This window comes from Gymnoscopelus braueri (genome assembly GCF_963280865.1).
Source record: "Gymnoscopelus braueri genome assembly, chromosome: 15".
Lineage (NCBI taxonomy): Eukaryota > Metazoa > Chordata > Actinopteri > Myctophiformes > Myctophidae > Gymnoscopelus > Gymnoscopelus braueri.
In genome coordinates this window covers 20,994,003-21,013,702 of record NC_137620.1, presented here as the reverse complement: position 1 = coordinate 21,013,702, position 19,700 = coordinate 20,994,003, and the positions used below count along the sequence as shown (strand labels likewise).

General features: G+C 42.8%; 1 protein-coding gene across 11 annotated transcripts in view; it reads left to right on the top strand.

The window, feature by feature from the left end:
- LOC308102303 (VPS10 domain-containing receptor SorCS2-like) overlaps positions 1-19,700 on the top strand; it is a 223,507-nt gene that overhangs the window by 1,148 nt on the left and 202,659 nt on the right. The gene's annotated exons all lie outside the window — the stretch shown is intronic.

The following is a 19,700-nucleotide window of genomic DNA, read 5'->3' as shown; positions in this document are numbered from 1 at the left end:
ACAGGATAGGTGGGCACTAGGGACATCCATGTAAAATTAGCTATGTTGTCCAACATGTTAAAAAATATAGTATTTTAAATATGGTCTTAAGTAATGTAAAGTAATAGTATACATGATGTGAACATTTACGAGCCTACATCATTATCAGACTTAAATGTATCCATCAACTTATTGTTTATGCCCCAAAATGACTGGATATACAGGTTTTGTAGCAATTGTAGAAATATTCGACCTTAATTGTCGAATGTTTAAGCATGTTCTAATCATGTATACTTTACTTTACTTAAAAACATTTTTGTGGGCACATCAGCGGCTGTGCCCACAGTGTTGTTTGGAGATGGGGGGGCTCAAACGTGCCAGAGCCAGTGGTGGAAAATAACTAAGTACATTTACTCAAGTACTGTACTTAAGTCCAATTTTGATGTATTTTGACTTTACTGGAGTATTTACAAATTTCAATACGTTTAATTCTACTCTACTACACCTCAGAGGCAAATATTGTACTTTTACTCCACTACAATTATTTGAAAACTTTAGTTACTAGTTACTTTGTAAAACATACATTATTAACCACTTCAGCCATGGCTATTTAAAAATAGCCGATCTACAAGCTCAAAGCGACCCGTTGTGAGCTTGTAAATCTGCTATTTTCAAATGATCTTTCATACATTTGGAAACATATGAAATGGGATATTGTGCATAATGAGTACTTTTACTTTTAGTACTTTAAGTATATTTTGACACCAATACTTGTGTACTTCTACTTAAGTCAATTTTGAATGCCAGACTTTTACTTGTAACAGAGTATTTCTACATGGCGGTATTGATACTTTTACTCAAGTAAAAGATGTGGTACTTCTTCCGCCACTGGCCAGAGCCCCATGCATGCAACGTCAGTCACATTAAGCAATGACTAAAATATTGATGGAGCTTTTCTAGACATGAATTTTTCAGCGCGGCTGCCTGTTTAGGCACTGAAACACTACCCGTGCATTATGTAAATGAACAGCACTTTTATTAGTGCCTCGGCATATGAACCGCAGTCAGTGTGCGGCTCAAATGAGAGCAGTAAACAAGAGGGCTCTTTGTGATGCTATCGACAGATATGCACCAGGCACGGGTCTGGCAGTGTCTGGTGGAGACATCACTCCAGTGGTGGAAAGTAACTAAGGACATTTACTCAAGTACTGTACTTAAGTACAATTTTGACTTTTTCTTTTTTACTTTACTTGAGTTTTCCAGTTTTTAATACTTTTACTTCTACATCTTAGAGGCAAATATTGTACCTCTACCATAATTATTTGAAAACGTTAGTTACTTGTTACTTTGTAGATTTGGATTATTATTACAAAACATACATTATCCACTTCAGCCCTAAATACATTTAGGATTTTTACACATTTTATACATTTGAAAACTTGGGAAATGGGACATTCTGCATTATGGTACTTTCTACTTTTGGTACTTTAAGTACATTTTGATACTAATACTTTTGTACTTTTACTCAAGTACATTTTGAATTCCGGACTTTTACTTGTAACAGAGTATTTCTACATGGCAGTATTGATACTTTTATTTAAGTAAAACATTTGAGTATTCTTTCCACCACTGCATCACTCCCAAATCAAGGCTTTTTGTTAGATAGAAACAGCCCCAGGCTGTACTGTGGTGCTCTGCACCGTCTAAACGTGAAACTTCATTTACTTTTATGTTAACTTGTTGTAGCAAAAAAGAAAAGAAAAAACAACAACAACAACAACAACACAGTAGGCCTACAAGCCTTGAGCAAGAAGATAGATGTATCATTATGTTCTACCGTAGGCCTATACAGTGTATTAAACCCTTTTTATTTGTTTTGTCGAATAATTATAATCCTACTATTGTTATATAGAACACAATTTGAGATTACATTTTATTATCATTATCATATTCAAACCCTGCTCTGCTCATTCAGTGCAGAATGTATCCAAGCAGGATAAAGTTGATAGATAGACGAAGTCGCCCGTGAGCAGAGCATTATTCTGTCTATAGCATGATGTGCTAAAGGCAATCTACTTGACTTATTGGATTTCTGTGTTCTGACATTCACAAGTGTAAAACATTTGTCATTCTCACAATTTACCCTTACTTGTCACCTTGATGAACAAATCTGTCTCCCATCTTCTTTTCTTTTCATTTCTTATTTTTATGAAGTGACTCCTTTCCGTGACTCCGTTCCGCAAGCTTGTAGAATTCTTTGAAAAAGTGTGACACGTTTAAAAAAAACATTAATAGTACTTTTTTGGTACTGTTACTTTGTAATGCTACTGACGTTTGTGCGCAACACTCTTGAAAACAAAGAATTGCATTGGGGGTTTGTCAATTATAGAAGGGAGCCGGCAGGCTCTTCTTGATGTCAATCAATCAATCACCTTCATTCAAGTGGCAAATGCCAGAAAAAAAGAGGAGTTTTGTGATTTTTGTTTATAAATATTTTTGTAGGGGCATGTCATGTGCTCTACCTGCACAGCCTTTGTGATCCACTGGTAGATCACGATCTACCGTTTTGGGCACCCCTGTTCTACATTGTCGGTATCGCTGCGTCTTCCACCACTGCTCTCCAGTCAGCCAACCACCGGGTGCGGCCCCTGCTCTTTGACTTCCCCTCAGTTAAAGTTGGCAGGGGCCCCGCAGTGAGAAAAGGTCGGTGGTGCAGCGGAGTTCAGCCCCATGTCAGCCCTAATAAACGCAGACAAATGCTGCCATTCAGGATGACATTTATGGATATTAAGTGTGAGGAAGTGAATGTCTGCCTCCGCTCCTCTCATTTCACACATGTCACATGAGGCAGGATTTGTTGGTTTCCCCGTGCAAGAGGAGAGGCCCACTAGAATAGAGAGGTTCATCTTTGTAGGACTGTCTCCAAGTATGGAGTTTCATAGAGATTATTCTATTACTTCTTTTGATTAATCCATTAAGACCTGAGGCCGATTCTACAAAATGTCTTCTAAATCAGTTTAAAAACAGTTTTCAGAAAGAAAAACAGGGACCCCAGAAGCGAAGTTTGAGTTAAAAAAAGTTTAAACATGCAAGCTTGTGCTATGAGCTTGTATAACTGCTATTTTTTAATAGCCAAAGTATAAAGGAAATGGTTAAAGTGGTTAAAATAAGTAATTTGTTTTTTCATTTTATTTATGAAATACTTTAGAAAAATGTTGGAATTGTTTTAAATTGAAGAAACGTTGTGATTTGTTTAAAAATATTATAATATATTTACTCATAAAAATTGGTCCGCGACCCAAAGATGGATCCCAACCCACTTTTTGGGAAACAGTAGAGTAGAGGATGTGTCATCCCTCCAATCAGCTGTTTCCTGTCGGTTGTCGCCCCGGTGGGAAGCAGAGTTCTGTCATTACTTTGTTGAGTCTTCTTTAGATTGGTCAAGTGGCTCTGAGGGGAAACATGGTGATCTGCCAGGCATCCTCGCATATTACTGACTGTACATGTGTCCTTGAAAAGTGGAAGTTGGCACTTTAGTGTGTTGTGAGAGTACAGTGTGTGTGTGTGGTGTGTGCGTGTGCTGGTGCGTGTGCATCTTCTATGTATGCAGATCATGTCTTCATTCTTTTGTTCTCATGGTCATGTGCAGCCATGCACATCTGATGCTGGCAAGCGTTCGGTGTGCACGACACACACAGACACACACGCACGCATGCACGTGCATGTGTGTGTGTGTGTGTGTGTGTGTGTGTGTGTCTGTGTGTAAGGTCTGTGGAGCTGTGAAGAATTGTCTGTATTTTAACATCCACATGTAATGTGTACAGACAGTGAAAGTGAAAGAGGGTGTGGCAGAGGATTACAAAGAGACACAAGAAGGTTGTATAAGCTCAGAGCAATGGGATTGGTTGATATAATAGTGGATGGATGGATGGATGGATGGATGGATGGATGGCTGGATAGATAGATAGATGGATGATAGCATCGTGCCTCATTGTGAGCTTGTAGATCGGCTATTTTCAAATAGCCAAATAGCGTTAAAGTGTTTTAAACAGATTTTGATGCTATATTAGCACATTTTCCTGCATGGGGGGAAAAAAAAGCTAATTGATAAAAAGAAAAATCAGAAATAGCAGATGTACAAGCTCCCAGCGTGGCATAAAGTGACGCGCTGTGAGCTTGTACATCTGCTATTTTTGAGAACCACTGTTCTAAATCCTAAGAGTTCTCTGAAAAACGTATCTTGCTATATTCTTCTGCCTACACATACGTCATGTCCTAGGATGAGCAAATAGGGGAAGGGGATCAACCATGTTCAGTCACAAGCTCTTTGTTAATACTATTGTTGGTTTCAAAAGTACGGTATATTAACATTACTCATCAACATTACTCTAAGCCAGTGGTTCTTAAAGTGAGGTCCAGGGACCCTCGGGGTTCCTTGAGGGCTTTGTGTTCCAAATGGACCCTTATACAGGTCTGTAACTGAGAGTTATGGAGGTCCTTGAAATTAAAACGTTTGAGAACCACATGCTCCAAGCATACAGCATACGATTATGACATTCTTCTTGACGATTAATTATCACTCATAATATAATAATTGCAATTAACGATTTAATTGTGTGGCTTATAGGCCTTCTACACAGATATGGCAAAAAACCTAAGTACACAGAAAAATGTGTATAAATCAAAATCAATACTGTATGAACAATCTATAATGCCTTGCATTATGGCCAATATTTAATATTTTTTAAACATTTTCAAAATGTACACTATGAATTGACGATTATGCAAAAATAATTGCGACTATTTCAAATAATTGCGATTAAGTAATAATTGTGCAGCCATGTGCTCACACATGAATGTGGGCACCACTGCACGTGCACGAACGCTTGCCCTTCTGATATCCACATATGTTGGAGTCGTATATAGCCTCACCTCTGCAATGCCTATAACCTCCATACCTACACCCTGAAGCCATATACAGCTCCATTTGGGTCCGTTCTTACAAGCAGGGAAAACGGCGGAGCTTGTAGATCAGCTATTTTCGGCGCACGACACAGGCGCGCAACCAAGCAAAACGGGGCTTTTCCTGAAGGGAGGCGACACTGTTGAAAAGACCTCTCTTTGTGTTTGGCCCTCCATGTGTCACTCTCACTCCCTATGTCTCTCTTTCCCCATGTTCTCTCTCTCTCTCTCTCTCTCTCTCTCTCTCTTAAGAAATAGTTGACTAGCCCTAGGGCTTTTCTCTCTATATCTGGTCAGTGGTGATGAATTGAGTCTGTGTGTGTGTGTGTGTGCCCTTGTGTGTGTTTGTGCAATTGTGAATGAGTTTTCTCTATTGTGCTGCTTGCTCCTTGCCTTGCAGGACAGGGAGAGTGAAAAAGGCCTTACCTAATGTGTCAGCATAGCATAGTGTTCACTGTTTTTTAAAAATGTATATACACTCGTGTGCACGTGGGTGTTTGCGCATGTCCATGTTTGTCTATGGCATGTGCTGTGTGTGTGTGTGTGTGTGTGTGTGCGTGTGCGTGTGCGTGTGTGTGTATTTTACCATGTGGCTGGTGGCCGGTCCCACAGTAGCACAAGTGATTAACGAGCGACACACATAGGCTCTGACAGTCCAAATACTCGCCGCTCCCTCCCTTTTCGCCACTGGGGAATCATGGGTAATTTCTGCCACTTCCTGGTTTAAGAGCTCTCTGGGGGGAGATGCAGAAGGACACTTGGAAATATGTATAATAATAAAATATAATAAAAAGCACAGCTAGCACTGGGCTTCCTGAATCTGTGGAGCAACCATGGCAACGGCTTGTCCTCATGCCAAACGAGGACCATACTTGTCATCATCAACAACATGGTCCTGGCTGCTCAGGCTACTCTTCCTCTTGACCCGATCCATCTTCACAATGAATTAAAACGGAGGTTGCAACCGTCGTTTGATCCAGGGACACCAGTGGTACAGGCAAACAACAGGCGGTGTCTCTTCTGTATCGTCTAATACTTCACAGGTGGTCAAAGTGGGGCTATAGGGGACCGCCAGGGGGCCAGTTGGAAATTGGACAAAATAAATAAATAAGTACATACAGTATACTATACATACATGCAGACATACATACGTACATACATACGTATGTACATATACACACATAGGCCTACAGTATACACATTTAAAATCAAATTCAACCATTTCCGTTTGACCACTGTCCCTATTTTAGGCATGTCATTATTTTCCATGACATGCCTAAAATGTTTTAACCCATTAAAAAACGGGAAAGCATCTGTGTCATTTTAGATTTTGGCTATTCAAAAAATAGCAGATATACAAGCTCACAGCGTGTCACTTTGTGCAGCACTGCAAGCTTGTACATCTGCTATTTCTGAACATTTTGCGTTGTGTGCATGTAGATCGGCGATTTTCACAAGTTTAGGTCCTGGGGAGACATAACATTTCTCGAGCTAGAAAGTTTGTGAACCACTGCCCTATATCACACACACACACACACACACACACACACACACACACACGTACGTACGCACGCACGCTTGCACGCACACACTCACTCTTTCTTGGTCTCCCCAGGTCCTGACTCAATGCAAAAGTCATTTGTTCACGCTTGACATGCTAAACAGACAGTTAATTTGGTCTCTGGTCATTCCGTGGTGGAAAATTGTTTGCACATGTGAAAGGAAGCCCTTCACGTCATTTATCTTGTCTCTCCTGGTTCATCCTCTTTAAAGAGCCTCACACAAAAACCTGGCTGTAAATCTCCAGACTCGGGTCTTCCTCCATTTCTTTTAACCCCCACCCACCTCCCCTCCAACATGCTGCAATTCTTTGCCTATACAAGGACATGCCAGAAATAGGGATAGGGATATTATTGATTATCTTTAAAATAATCGATTAAATCCATTAATTTGATTAACTGTTGCACCCCTATAACCAAGCACCAAGCCCCCCCCCCCTCCTGAATGATGTCATAATGCATGGAGAGGCATGGCGTGTGACTGACAGATCCCGTCCCCTCGTGTCATCGCAACTTTGGAGATGAGCTGAAACCCTTCAGCCATCATGACTCCGTCCTCATCGACTTGTCGTCCAGTGTTTTTCCTCGTCGAGTAAAGCCGCTGAGTGTTGCTGTCGAGGGGCGGAAACCTTGTATGTCCAAAACCATTTAAAAAACATGCCAAAACAGATATTTTCACTACTTTTGTGCAACACTCTTGTATGATATAGGTATAGGACATCAAATAACGAAAAAACAGCCCGACAGCATCGGTACCATAACAACGCGGTACAAATGTGTCACTGATAGGTGTTGATGGCCCGGCACCGAGGCGAGACATGCCTCCCCCCCTTTTTTTCTTCGTATCCGAGTCTTTTCCAGTGTCCTTGACAGTTTTGAGCGCTGATGAATAGCAGCGTGCTAATTGGCTGAGACACGGCGAGATCAGGGACAATCGGCGGGAAGCAATCGAACTGCTTGTCACAGCGCCTCTCTTTGCCACCCAGGGGTGGTGTGTGTGTGTCTGTGTCTGTGTGCTTGTGCGTGTGAGTGCGTGTGTGTGCGTGTGTGTGTGCGCGTGCCACAGTGATGCCACGGATGCCTCGCTAAACAAGGCCTTGGGAAAGTAGTGAGGGCGGCACTACTGTAGCATTGTTGTCTAATTAAGTGTTTAACGATGCCAAGAGGACCCTGGCTGCTAAATAAAGTTAAAGTGTTTTGTTCTCCCCTCTGTAAGCCAAAACGTTAAACAAGTTCTGCCAACTAGCCCAATAAGACCCGAGGCCGATTCTGCAAATGCCTTCTAAAATCAGTAGTTCTCACACTTTCAAGATTTTTCAAAAAATGTTCAAAAATAGCAGATGTACAAGCTCGCAGCGCGGCACGAAGTGACGCGCTGTGAGCTTGTATATCTGCTATTTTTAAATAGCCAACGCAAAAATCTAAAATGACACAAGATGCTTTCCCGGTTTTAACGCACTAGAGAAGTGAACTAGTTCAATTACAATTCAAAGTTCAATTACAATTTAAATCCAAACTTAAATTTCAACACTTTTTCAACCTAGTATCTATCGCTCGCTCGATCTCATGTTACTGCCCCTCTTCTCTCTTTTCCTCCCTTTCCCTCTTTCCCTCCTCGGCTCGGGGAGGCAGAAACTATCCGGGATCAAATGACTGATTATAAGTAGTTGCGGGAGCGTCGGTCACCCGGCAACAGGCAAAACAGGCAGTTGGCAGCTGTTGGCACGTTATGCCTGATTTATACATGGCTCTGCACCATGTCGCGCAGCCAGAAAATAGCCAATCTACAAGCATTGCGGCTATTATCTGTGTGCAACACTGGTGCGCAACTAAGTATAAACCAGGCCTAAAGGTCCTTGCACACTGGTGCGTCTTTTCGTTGCGTTTTTTTTACAACAATGAAAAAAATTGAAAAAACAATGAAAAAAAATAAAACGCAACGAAAAGACGCACCAGTGTGCAAGGACCTTTAGGGTTGCAGTTTCTTTATTTTGAACAATCTATGCTTACATTTTTTGTGTTCACTGTTTTACGCAGCAATTCTCCTCTCATAAGAGAACAGTAACACTTTCTATGAATTCATGACTATAATGTGTTAGAAACACACTTATAAGGAATCATAATCTGTTTATAATACATACTGTACATGCATAATTATAGTTACTAGACTGGTGCGGTCACACATATATATATGTTTTGTTCCCTAATCCTAATCTCATCAGTACAGTATATGCCCTTGTACGGGCATATCGGTCGAATTGGCAGTTCTGGACTAACGAATGTCCATATATGCCTATATATGGGCATACTGGTCGGATCGGCGGTTCTGGACAACCACCTATCATCGGCGGCTATTGACAATTCTTGAGATAACAATGTGAACTACAGATTCACGCGCAGACGGAGATTTCGCGCATTTATAGTAGGATGAGCACTCATACATATAAATAATGCTTTATAATAATCGTCATAGCAAATTATAAGGCATTTTATAATGACATACGGTTCTAAGGCTTCATAGAAAGTTTTACCTCGTGAGCATTTACCCTAGCCTGATTATCTGACTTAAGCTGTCTATGGTCTGGAGCCAGGCTACATTTACACTTAATGTTACTCCATTGTGTTACTCCCCCCCGCCCTCTCCTCATGCAGTTTTGGTGTCATGGTTGAAATTTCCTTTTTTTTTTTTGGTTTCCCTGGCAACAGAGAGTGGAATTCTGTTGGGGTCTTCCAGTGGTCTGGTCATGTAGCTGAGCTGAATGCTGATTGGCCCGGTGCCTCTCTCAAGACCTGCATATTTCATAACATACCACCACTGAGTATATTCACTCAAGTACTCTACTTAAGTAGACTCTTGAGGAATTATTTACTTTACTGGAGTGTTTCCAATTTTCAATACTTTTTACTTCTACTCCACTACATCTCAGAGGCAAATATTGTTCTTTTTACTCCACTACAGTTATTCGAAAACTTTAGTTACTAGTTACTTTGTAGATTTTGATTATTTATTATTACAAACATGCATTAACCACTTCAGCCCTATTTAAACTTTGGCTGTTTGAAAATAGCCGATCTACAAGCTCACAACGTGTCGCAATGCGACACGTTGTGAGCTTGTAGATCTGCTATTATCAAAGATTTTCATAAATTGTATACCTTACATATGATACCTTGTGAAACATTCTGCATAATGAGTACTTTTACTTTTGGTACTTTTGGTACTAAGTATACTTTGACGCCTATACTTTTGTACTTGTACATTTTTATTACCAGGCTTTTACTTGTAACAGAGTCTTTCTACGTTTTTTTAATAAGCATAAAATAGGGTTAAAGTGGTAAAAAAAATAATTGATGCTTACAGGATCTCATTCTGTGTGTGTGAGTGTGTGTGTGTGTGTGTGTGTGTGTGTGTCTGTGTGTGTGTGTGTGTGTGTGTGTGTGTGTGTGTGTTTGTGTGTGTGTGTGTGTGTGTGTATGTGTGTGTGGTGGTGAAGCATGTGCGGCCGCAGCGGGGTTCCACTATCACATCTTCACACTAACACATTGAAGAGATTGGATCTCCTCCAGTCTCCCTCTCCCTTCTTTCACACATCTCTCGCTGCACTCCGAGGAATTTGATATTTTCAGTCTCTGCCTTTGGCTTGTGATACAAAAAGAACCGTGCTTAACTGCGTTGCCTTCTGCGTTTCTCACATCAACCCTCAGTGGGGATGGGCAATTAAGCCAAAACATATCGAAACAGACAGTTAGAACCTCTTGCTAATGTGGGTCAATCCAATAATCGAGAAGCAACAAATCGACACGGACAATTTTAAATTGATTTTTTTTATAATCAACGAAATCGATTTGTCTCATTAACCGTTTAAGCCCTGCATTATACTTCGTTGTGCAATGGTGGCAGGCAAAAATAGCTGATAGGCTTCAAGCTCAGCTAGCGTGTAGCCTGCGAGCTTGTAGATCTGCTATTTTCACTTTTTCACGATTATGTCACTTAAGTTTTAAATAATCGTGATATTGATATGAAGTCGTCTTCATCATGTTCTGTAGTGAAGCTGTTTTTCCAGGTTGAGCAGGGTGGGCGAGTGGTGGAGCTAGCAAACACCTCATTTGTACTCAGTGACACTGCTAGCCCAGGCGTTGTACGTTCCAATTGGCTGGATTTGTCTTCAAACAGGAACTCGGATCATAACTCACCACGAAGTTCAAAGGCCACGCTACCACCCAAGTTCTTCCTGGAATTATGTGGTCCGCTGTAGCAGTGCCAACCACACGCACAGGCACAGGCACAGGCACAGGCACAGGCACAGGCACAGGCACAGGCACAGGCACAGGCACGCACGCACGCACGCACGCACGCACGCACGCACGCACGCACGCACGCACGCACGCACGCACGCACGCACGCACGCACGCACGCACGCACGCACGCACGCACGCACGCACGCACGCACGCACACCCACACCCACACCCACACCCACACACACACACACACACACAGACCTTTCGCCTCAGACAGGCGCAGATGGGAATTAGCGTGTGTTGATTGACGAAGGCTTGCGAGTAATAATTTCTTCTATACCAGAAAACTGGGTTGAGCGTTTGTGACTCATGTTGATAGCAATTAGTGTGACTATGTATCAAGGGAGGTGTGGAAGGTTATTGGTGGTACTGGAGGGCGGATGTAGATGATGGTGGATGTGTATCAAGGGAGGTTTGCGGGGCGGAGGCAGCGGGTGGAGGAAAGAGAAGAAAGAAAGAGAGGCTTCTTTCATTGTTGGGTAGTTTTTAATGTGTTGTCTTTCTCTCTCTCTACCTCTCTCACTCTCACTGACTTTCTCTCTGTCTCTACGTGTCTCTATCTGCCTCTCTCTCAATTCAAAGGGACTTTATTGGCATTGGAAACATGCCCCTCTCTCCCCTCATTGTTCATTCCAATGTGTCTTCACCAGGCCTGTCCACCGGGGGCAGACTGTGGAGAAGTAATTCCACCAAAGTGGCCCGTCTGTGACAGGCCAGCTGTGTTTGAGCCTCTGTGGGTCCAGACTGTTTGTTATTGTGATTGGAACAACAATTTTGTTTTCTGCTTTGTTCTCTTATCGAGGAGAGAGGGAGGGGGGGGGATGAGTGAATACATTTATGAGAGAGAGATAGAGAGACGGAGAGAGATGTAGAGAGAGAGGGAGAGAAAGAGAGAGTACCGGGTGTAAACACAGGCAGGTAATGAGATTCCCCCATGATTCTCCACTCTGAATAATAATCAAACACCACCTCAGAACCTGAGGAGGACAAACAAAAAGCTGTGCACGCACACACACAATTATTTAACACTTCTTTGTCGTGCTTGCCCATTTTGGACAGGTTGTGTGTATGCAAATCTGTAGTCCAGACTCCAGAGCTCACCCCGGGGAGGGAGAACCCAATTTATATTTCAGAGCCAGTGTGCCGTGCAGAGGGGGAGAGAGAGAGAGAGAGAGAGAGAGAGAGAGAGAGAGAGAGAGAGAGAGAGAGAGAGAGAGAGAGAGAGAGAGAGAGAGAGAGAGAGAGAGAGACACACACACACACACACACACACACACACTCTCACACACACACACACACACACACTCTCACACACACACACACACACACACACACACACACACACACACACACACACACACACACACACACACACACACACACACACACACACACACACACACACACACACACACACACACACACACACACACACACACACACACACACAGACAGACAGACAGACAGACAGACAGACAGACAGACAGACAGACAGACAGACAGACAGACAGACAGACAGACAGACAGACAGACAGACAGACAGACAGACAGACAGACAGAGAGAGACACACAGAGAGAGACACAGAGAGAGACAAAGAGAGACAGAGAGAATACGTGTTTGCAATTATGTGTTGCTCGCATTCTCTGTCCAGCTAGCCGACTGTGACCGTTCTCTTCACTTTTAGTTAATCCCTGTTTTTATCATCACCTTTCCTTTTCGTCTGTGCCCCCCCCCCTCCCCACACACACACAGACGCATACACACGCACAAAGAGCAAATATCCCCCAAAAGCAGCTTAGATTCCCTGAGTCTTTCAGATGCTCTGTGATGGAGATCCAGCATCGTCGCCTGCGCCATGCAGAGCCTGTGTAAATCCTACATTTACACTCCATAGTACAACAGTGTCCCTTGCCAAAAAGAACGCATCTTTTCAACTTCTTACTATACCCTGTACACTCTTTCCCCTTCTACACCAAATCTCTTTGCGGAAAATAGCTGATCTACAAGCACACAGCACACACACCATGTTGCTACGCGTTGTGAGCTTGCAGATCTGCTATTTTCGCAGAATATCCGCCCCCAGAATAGTGACGCTATAGGGTTAATGTGGTAAAGTGTGAGCTTGTGCATGTTTTTGTCATTCCAGTGGCCCATGGAAAGAGGACATTCCTTCAGTGTGTTACAGGCTTGTAAAACCTCCTTCTCCCCCCCGTGCAGGATTGAGCCCCGTTCGCCTTCCATTCTGCTGCTAGCATAATAGTGACAGACTGTGCTGTCACTCTTCATTTAGACGTTAGAAGTGCTGCACGTCAGTAGTGCTTGATTGTGGCGAAGGGGAAATAGTGTGTGCGTGTGTGTGCGTGAGAGAGAAACAGAGAGAGAGAGATTTCTGTCTGCCTTTGTCCACCCTCCACTCCATCTATTCCTCGTTTTCCCATATTACTGGAACAGAGATCCAACAGCCACTTTCTTGGAAGCTCACTGTTCCACTGGCTTGGCATTCTGTGTTTGGTCACACTGGTGTGTCAGTGTGTGTGTGTGTATGTGTATGGGGGGGGGGGTGTTATTATGTCCCTGGCCAGTGTCTCTCTTCACATCCATCACAGTGACTGCCAGAAAATCCCCATGACTTCATTGTCATTAGCACGGTTTGGCTGCAAAGGGACCAGACCGTAGCTCCACTGGCGAGGAGCATTAGCTTGAATGGACGACACACTCGCTGCATCTTTAACCACTTCAGCACTATTTCAAAACTCTAGCAAAAGTAGCAGATCTACAAGCTCACAGCACATTGTGATGCTTTGTGAGCTTGTGGATAGCTTGCCAGTTTGGGAATTTTGTTTGCAAATTTCTGATTTTGTTATAGACATTTTAGTTTTTACATTTTATGAAAGCATTTACTTGTACTATTTTCACTATTTTAGCTGTGTTTTCTTTGTTTTTTCAGCCTTTTTTGTTTTTGTTTTGAAGAATTCTGAAAATAATTGTCACCTATAATGACACGCCCAAAATAGGGATTCCAAGTTGAAACTGTTTACAGTGAACAGGTTGTCCAGGAAAGTCATCTTGTAAACAGTCAATTATGCCAGTTGGTCATTGTTTATTTTTAGAGGTGCTCTACTGCTAAAAGGTGTAGTATTTGGGTATTTCTGGAATTTATTAGCATCCATTCCACAATAGCCAACAGTGATAGTGTTCATTTAACTCTGAGAGTGTACAAATTGACCTAAACTGGGTCATACTCACAGCTCTGAGAAAAAAATCTCTGATTAAAGTAGTAAAGTAATTAGCAAGGGGTGTCTTAAGGCTGATAGTAATAATTTGGAGCCAAGGTTTGAAGTCATAAACAATTTAATGGGCTTTTTTTTTATCCCTTGGAGCTTATTTTTTAGTTTTGCTTTTTGGATCTCTGAAATATAACTCTTTAGCAAGTTATTACATTGACGTGATAATAGACATAAAGCCCCTCATAAAATCCCTCTTTAGGCAGAACCTAAAGATACGTAGAAAGTAAAAGAACATAATATAATACATATACTGCATTGAAGACATGCTGACATAGTGAAAACCTACAGTAAATACTGCTTCAGAGGGGAATACTGGGGAGGTGGAGGGAGTTTGTTCCTTGACAAGCTGTCCTTGTTGTTGCAGAGAGTTAACCATTAAAACCGGGAACGCATCCGTGTCATTTTAGATTTCTTTAGCTATTCAAAAGTAGTGAAAATTTGTGCAAATCTTTGAATACATATATATATTTTAAAAGATTTTTTAACATTTGTAACTCACATCTTTGCTTCTGGGGATTCTACAAATGTCATCTAAATCCTAACAGTTTTCTGAAAAAAAAACGTATGTTGCTGTAATATCAGTGGTTCTCAAACTTGTTTCATGTCAAGGTACCCCAAAATTATATGTATTTGGGCGCCTGTATTTGGCTATTCAAAAATAGCAGATATACAAGCTCGTAGCGCGGCACCGAGTGCCGCGCTATGAGCTTGTAGATCTGCTATTTTTGAAAAAACGTAAAAAAAATATTTTGTATATTTGTTTCAAAAATCTGATTTAGAAAACATTTTAACAATCGGACTCAGGCCTTAATGGGTTGAATAGTGTAGATAGAATCATTAGGAACGTGGCCGTACATGATTGGAGGGCGTGTGAGCAGCGTATAGGACCGGCTTGACTGCCGTGCCTGCCTGGACTGCTGCAACGCTCCATTTGTTGAGCTGGTCCTGATCCCGTAATCTCAGGACTTAAACCTCGCTGTCTGTCGGGGTTAGCACTTGTTTTACCAGTTTTCTTGTCAGCCTTCTTTCTTTTAGGTGGAAGTGAGAAAATAGCCAGCATACAATTACATGTCCTTTTCACATAGTTTGTTTACCTCTCCACGGACAGAACAACGGACGTTTAGGTGTCACATTTCCACGCTAACATCAGAAAAAAATATGAGAAAACCGTTCCGATGCTCCGAGCTGAGAGAGAGGGGGAAATAAACTGTGAGATGAGGACAACGTTTCTTAACCCATTCAATCCGGGGACGCACCTCTGCCATTTTTTGATATCTTTGGGCTATTCAAAAATAGCAGATCTACAAGCTCATAGCCTGGGAAAAATCATGAAAATGTGTGCAAATCTTTAAATATGTATATTTTTAAAGCAAACATTTGCAAAATATTTTTACATATTTTGACCCTAGATGAAAAGATTTGAGTTACAAATGTTTGCACAAATTTTTTTTTTTTCAAAAAATAGCAGATCTACAAGCTCATAGGGTGTAGGCACTGCTATTTTTGAATAGCCCAAAGAAATCAAAAAATGACAGAGATGCATCCCCGGATTGAATGGGTTAAAAATCTTCACATACCTTGCGGGATTATTTCTTTCTCTGGAGACGTCTCAGTCTAGTCTTCAAAGCACCTCCAAGTTTCTACGTCTTCATATGTAGCTCTCTCCGTCTCCCCCGTCTTCATACTCTGGGGGGCCGTTAAGCCTGATTTATACTATACGAAGAAAGCCGATCTATAAGCTCACAAGGCGTTGCATTCACATCGCGTTGTGAGCTTATTGACCGGCTATTTTCAGTCGGCGATGCCGCCGTACGATGAAGTATAACGTAGGCGTTAAACGGGTGTAGGCGAAGAAACCTTTGCCTGAACTCCACTCAATGGACTTCTTTCACGTGACACCCCACTGCACCTGCCTTGTTAGGTCGGTAATAAACCGCTGCTGCCACGTTCAACAGCGACATTGTCTCTGTGTGAGTTTTAATCCATTAAGACCGGGAATCATTTTAAGATTTCTTTGGCTATTTTTGGAGGAAAAAAAATCGTGAAAATATGTGCAAATCTTTGAATATATGTATACATTTTAACTCAAATCTTTGCAAAATATTTTGGACAAATACATATCATTTTGGGGCTCGTTGACATGAAAAAGTTTGAGAGCCACTGATTTAGCCTATAGCAGCAGTAAATAATAAAATAAAAAATCATTTGTATATTTTGCCAGAAGCAAAGATTTGAGTTAAAAATGTTTGGTTTAAAAAATATATATATTCAAAGATTTGCACCAAATATTCATGATTTTTCAAAAAATTGCAGATCTACAAGCTCATGTGCCACACTATGAGCTTGTGTATCTGCTTTTTTTTTTTTTTTTTTTTTAACTATATTTTTATCCCACGATTTTGTAACCCTATTTTTTACACCCAGTGCCAATTGTCTATGTAATCCTGGGCACTACCTTCCCTCTGCCAACCTAGGGAGGCCAGGGCCGAGCTCATGCCTCCTTCAATGCATGAGAGCCAACTGACCTTCTTGTCACCTGACAGGGGAGAGGTTCCCTGGTTGGACGTAGCGCGTGGAAGGAACACGTTATTCCAACCAGTTCCTTTCCCCTCCATCAGGCGCCCCGGCTGGCCAGGGGGAGGCAGTATAGTGACCAGGATTACTGCATGTTTTTGTGAGGGTATTAACTACCCTAGGAGACACGGGGAGAACATGCAAACTCCACACAGAAAGGCGTATGTAAGGTGTATCTGCTATTTTTGAATAGCCAAAGTATAAAATAATGGTTAAAGTGGTTACACAGATGCGTTCCCGGTCTTAATGGGTTAAGCCACTGGCAAAGCGTGAAACGCTGGGAACAGAGATTGGTTAAAACCACTGTTGGGAATTTTAGGAGGGAATGACCTGATTCCGCAGGTGTCGCTTGTTTGTGTGAAACGCAGATTGGCTCCGATTAGCTGCTGGCACCATGTGCAACATGAGGCTCCCAGTGGCGCCATGCGGCACCATTATCATTACGATGATCGCTTAGAGGATCTGCCAGGCGGGCGGGCTCATCTGGAGATAAGATGGAGGATGGGGAGGAGTGCATGTGTTGGTGGTCTACATTATTATCGTCTCTGTCGGGTGGAAACCTCGTATGTCCAAAAACTGTTACTTTTCAGGATTCAAATTGAAAAATCAAGCAAAAGTAGCAGATCTACAAGCTCGAAACGCGTCGCTTCGCTTGCATGACCTGCTACTTTTGATACTTTTGTGTGACGCTGTAGTATGATCAAGTAGGGTGTTAATTTACGGGAAAAAAACACACAACATTCTAAAAGAGTTAGAATATGGAGATAAGAGGTTTCTGCCCGACAGTGACGATATGTATGTGTCTGTCTTGGGGGTGTACCATGCCTTAGATTCGCTACTGTATTGTGGTGGTGGGCTGGGGGTTGGGTGGTCCCATAAGAGGACATATCTAATCACTGAAATGGGAATTGGGCCGAATTGAGGGGGAAATTATGAGTGGCATATTGCTGCAGATTCCAGCACCTCCCTACTGTCCCTGACGATTAAATGCACTCATATGCAGATGAACTTCCCCTCTACGCTAGTGGGTAAGTGTATAGCAATATACTGTAGCTGGGATGGCTGTGGCGTAATGCCGAAAATGTTTCGCACGTTTTTTTTTATTTCATTTTATCTTTTACTGCCAGCCACCCTCCCCAATGCTTAGATTTCAATATTACCATCCACTCTGCGGCCATTGTACAAAAATAAAAAATAAAATACTAACTCTGCTCGCTTTTTCAATTTGAGAGACACAATTTGCCGGGCGAGATAGAGCCCCCATGTCGAGGTAACAAATCATCCCAGTGTGTGAGAGAAATTGAATTTCCTCGTCTATGAATATGTGATTGGCTGTGATGTGGCCCCAGCATTCATAATCCGTGCTGGGGGGGTGGGAGGCACGACCTCAAAGTCACAGCTTCCAATGGCTGCCGCAAGCAGGCAATTGTGACATTGTGGACACACACGCACACAGAAATGTGTGTGTGTGTGTGTGTGTGTTTATACTGTATATGCTCACATGCTTTGACACTCAGACAGCAGGACTGTGACAGCTGTGAGTGTGTGTGCGTGTACGTGTGCATGCGTGTGTGTGTGCATGCGTGATTTCAGGAGCATGCTGTGTACACAGGGCAGCGCACTAGAAATCCACTGTGTGTGTTTGTACACGCTGTGTCCCCGTGGCTGTGTGTGTGTGTGTGTGTGTGTGTGTGTGTGTGTGTGTGTGTGTGTGTGTGTGTGTGTGTGTGTGTGTGTAAGGCTGTGTGTGTGTGTGTGTGTGTGTGTGTGTGTGTGTGTGTGTGTGGGGGGGGGGGGGTGTGGGGGTGTGTGTGTGTGTGTGTGTGTGTGTGTGTGTGTGTGTGTGTGTGTGTGTGTGTGTGTGTGTGTGTGTGTGTGTGTGTGTGTGTGTGTGTGTGTGTGTGTGTGTGAATGATGTAGGGATGTTCTGGTCGGATTGTCAGATGTACGTGGCTCCACGCTGCAGTGCATTGTGGGTGGTGTAATGCAACACCACAATCTCTTGTATCATCCCATCCTATGTTTCCTTTTACTAAAGCAGCTCTCCGGTGTGGCACTGTACGGGTTTCCCTTCATGTTGCTCCGGTGAAACGTTGCCAGACATTGTGAGAGGAATAAGCAACCGGGTCTAGGACAAGCCCAAAATAAGCGACTATAAGGCACATGCACACTTTAGCCCTATATACATTGGCTATTTGAAAATAGCCCATCTACAAGTTCACAACGTGCCGCGATGCTACACGTTGTGAGCTTGTAGATATGTTATTTTCTAAACATCTTGACATAAAATGTGTAATAGCAGCTGCACTTGAGAAACAAGCCCCCAAAAAATGCAACCCGCAACTAACCAATATTTACAAGCAACTTTACAGAAAAAGAAGCCCAAAGTCGCTTATAATAAGCGGACATGGCAACACTGCTCCGGTGCCACTGCAATGAGATGATACCTTGTTCCCATGTATTCAGGGAACCGTAATGAAGGCATATGAAGGTGAGGTAATACCTCTGGGCTCCTCTCCCATGTCAGACAATAGCTGTAGTGAATGAGTCACATGCACACACGGCGTGCACGCATACACACACAAATGAATGACACAGGCCAGCACCTACTTTTCTGAAAGCAATGCTGACTCTCACACTCTTGGACAGACAAGCACGGGAACACATACACACAGCCTGCATCTATGAATGCATACAACATCCACACAAGCAACGCACGCACGCACACACGCACGCTCACACACACACACACACACACACACACACACACACACACACACACACACACACACACACACACACACACACACACACACACACACACACACACACACACACACATGCGCGCGCTCAACCTATATTCAGAGTAGCAGCTGTCTGCTCTCTGTAGGTGACAAGCTTTAGATATTTGCAATCATATTGTGTGTGTGTGTGCGTGTGCGTGTGCGTGTGCGTGTGCGTGTGCGTGTGCGTGTGCGTGTGCGTGTGTGTGTGTGTGTCGTGTCTTCACGTTGCTAATTCAGCCCTCTCAAGCGTTG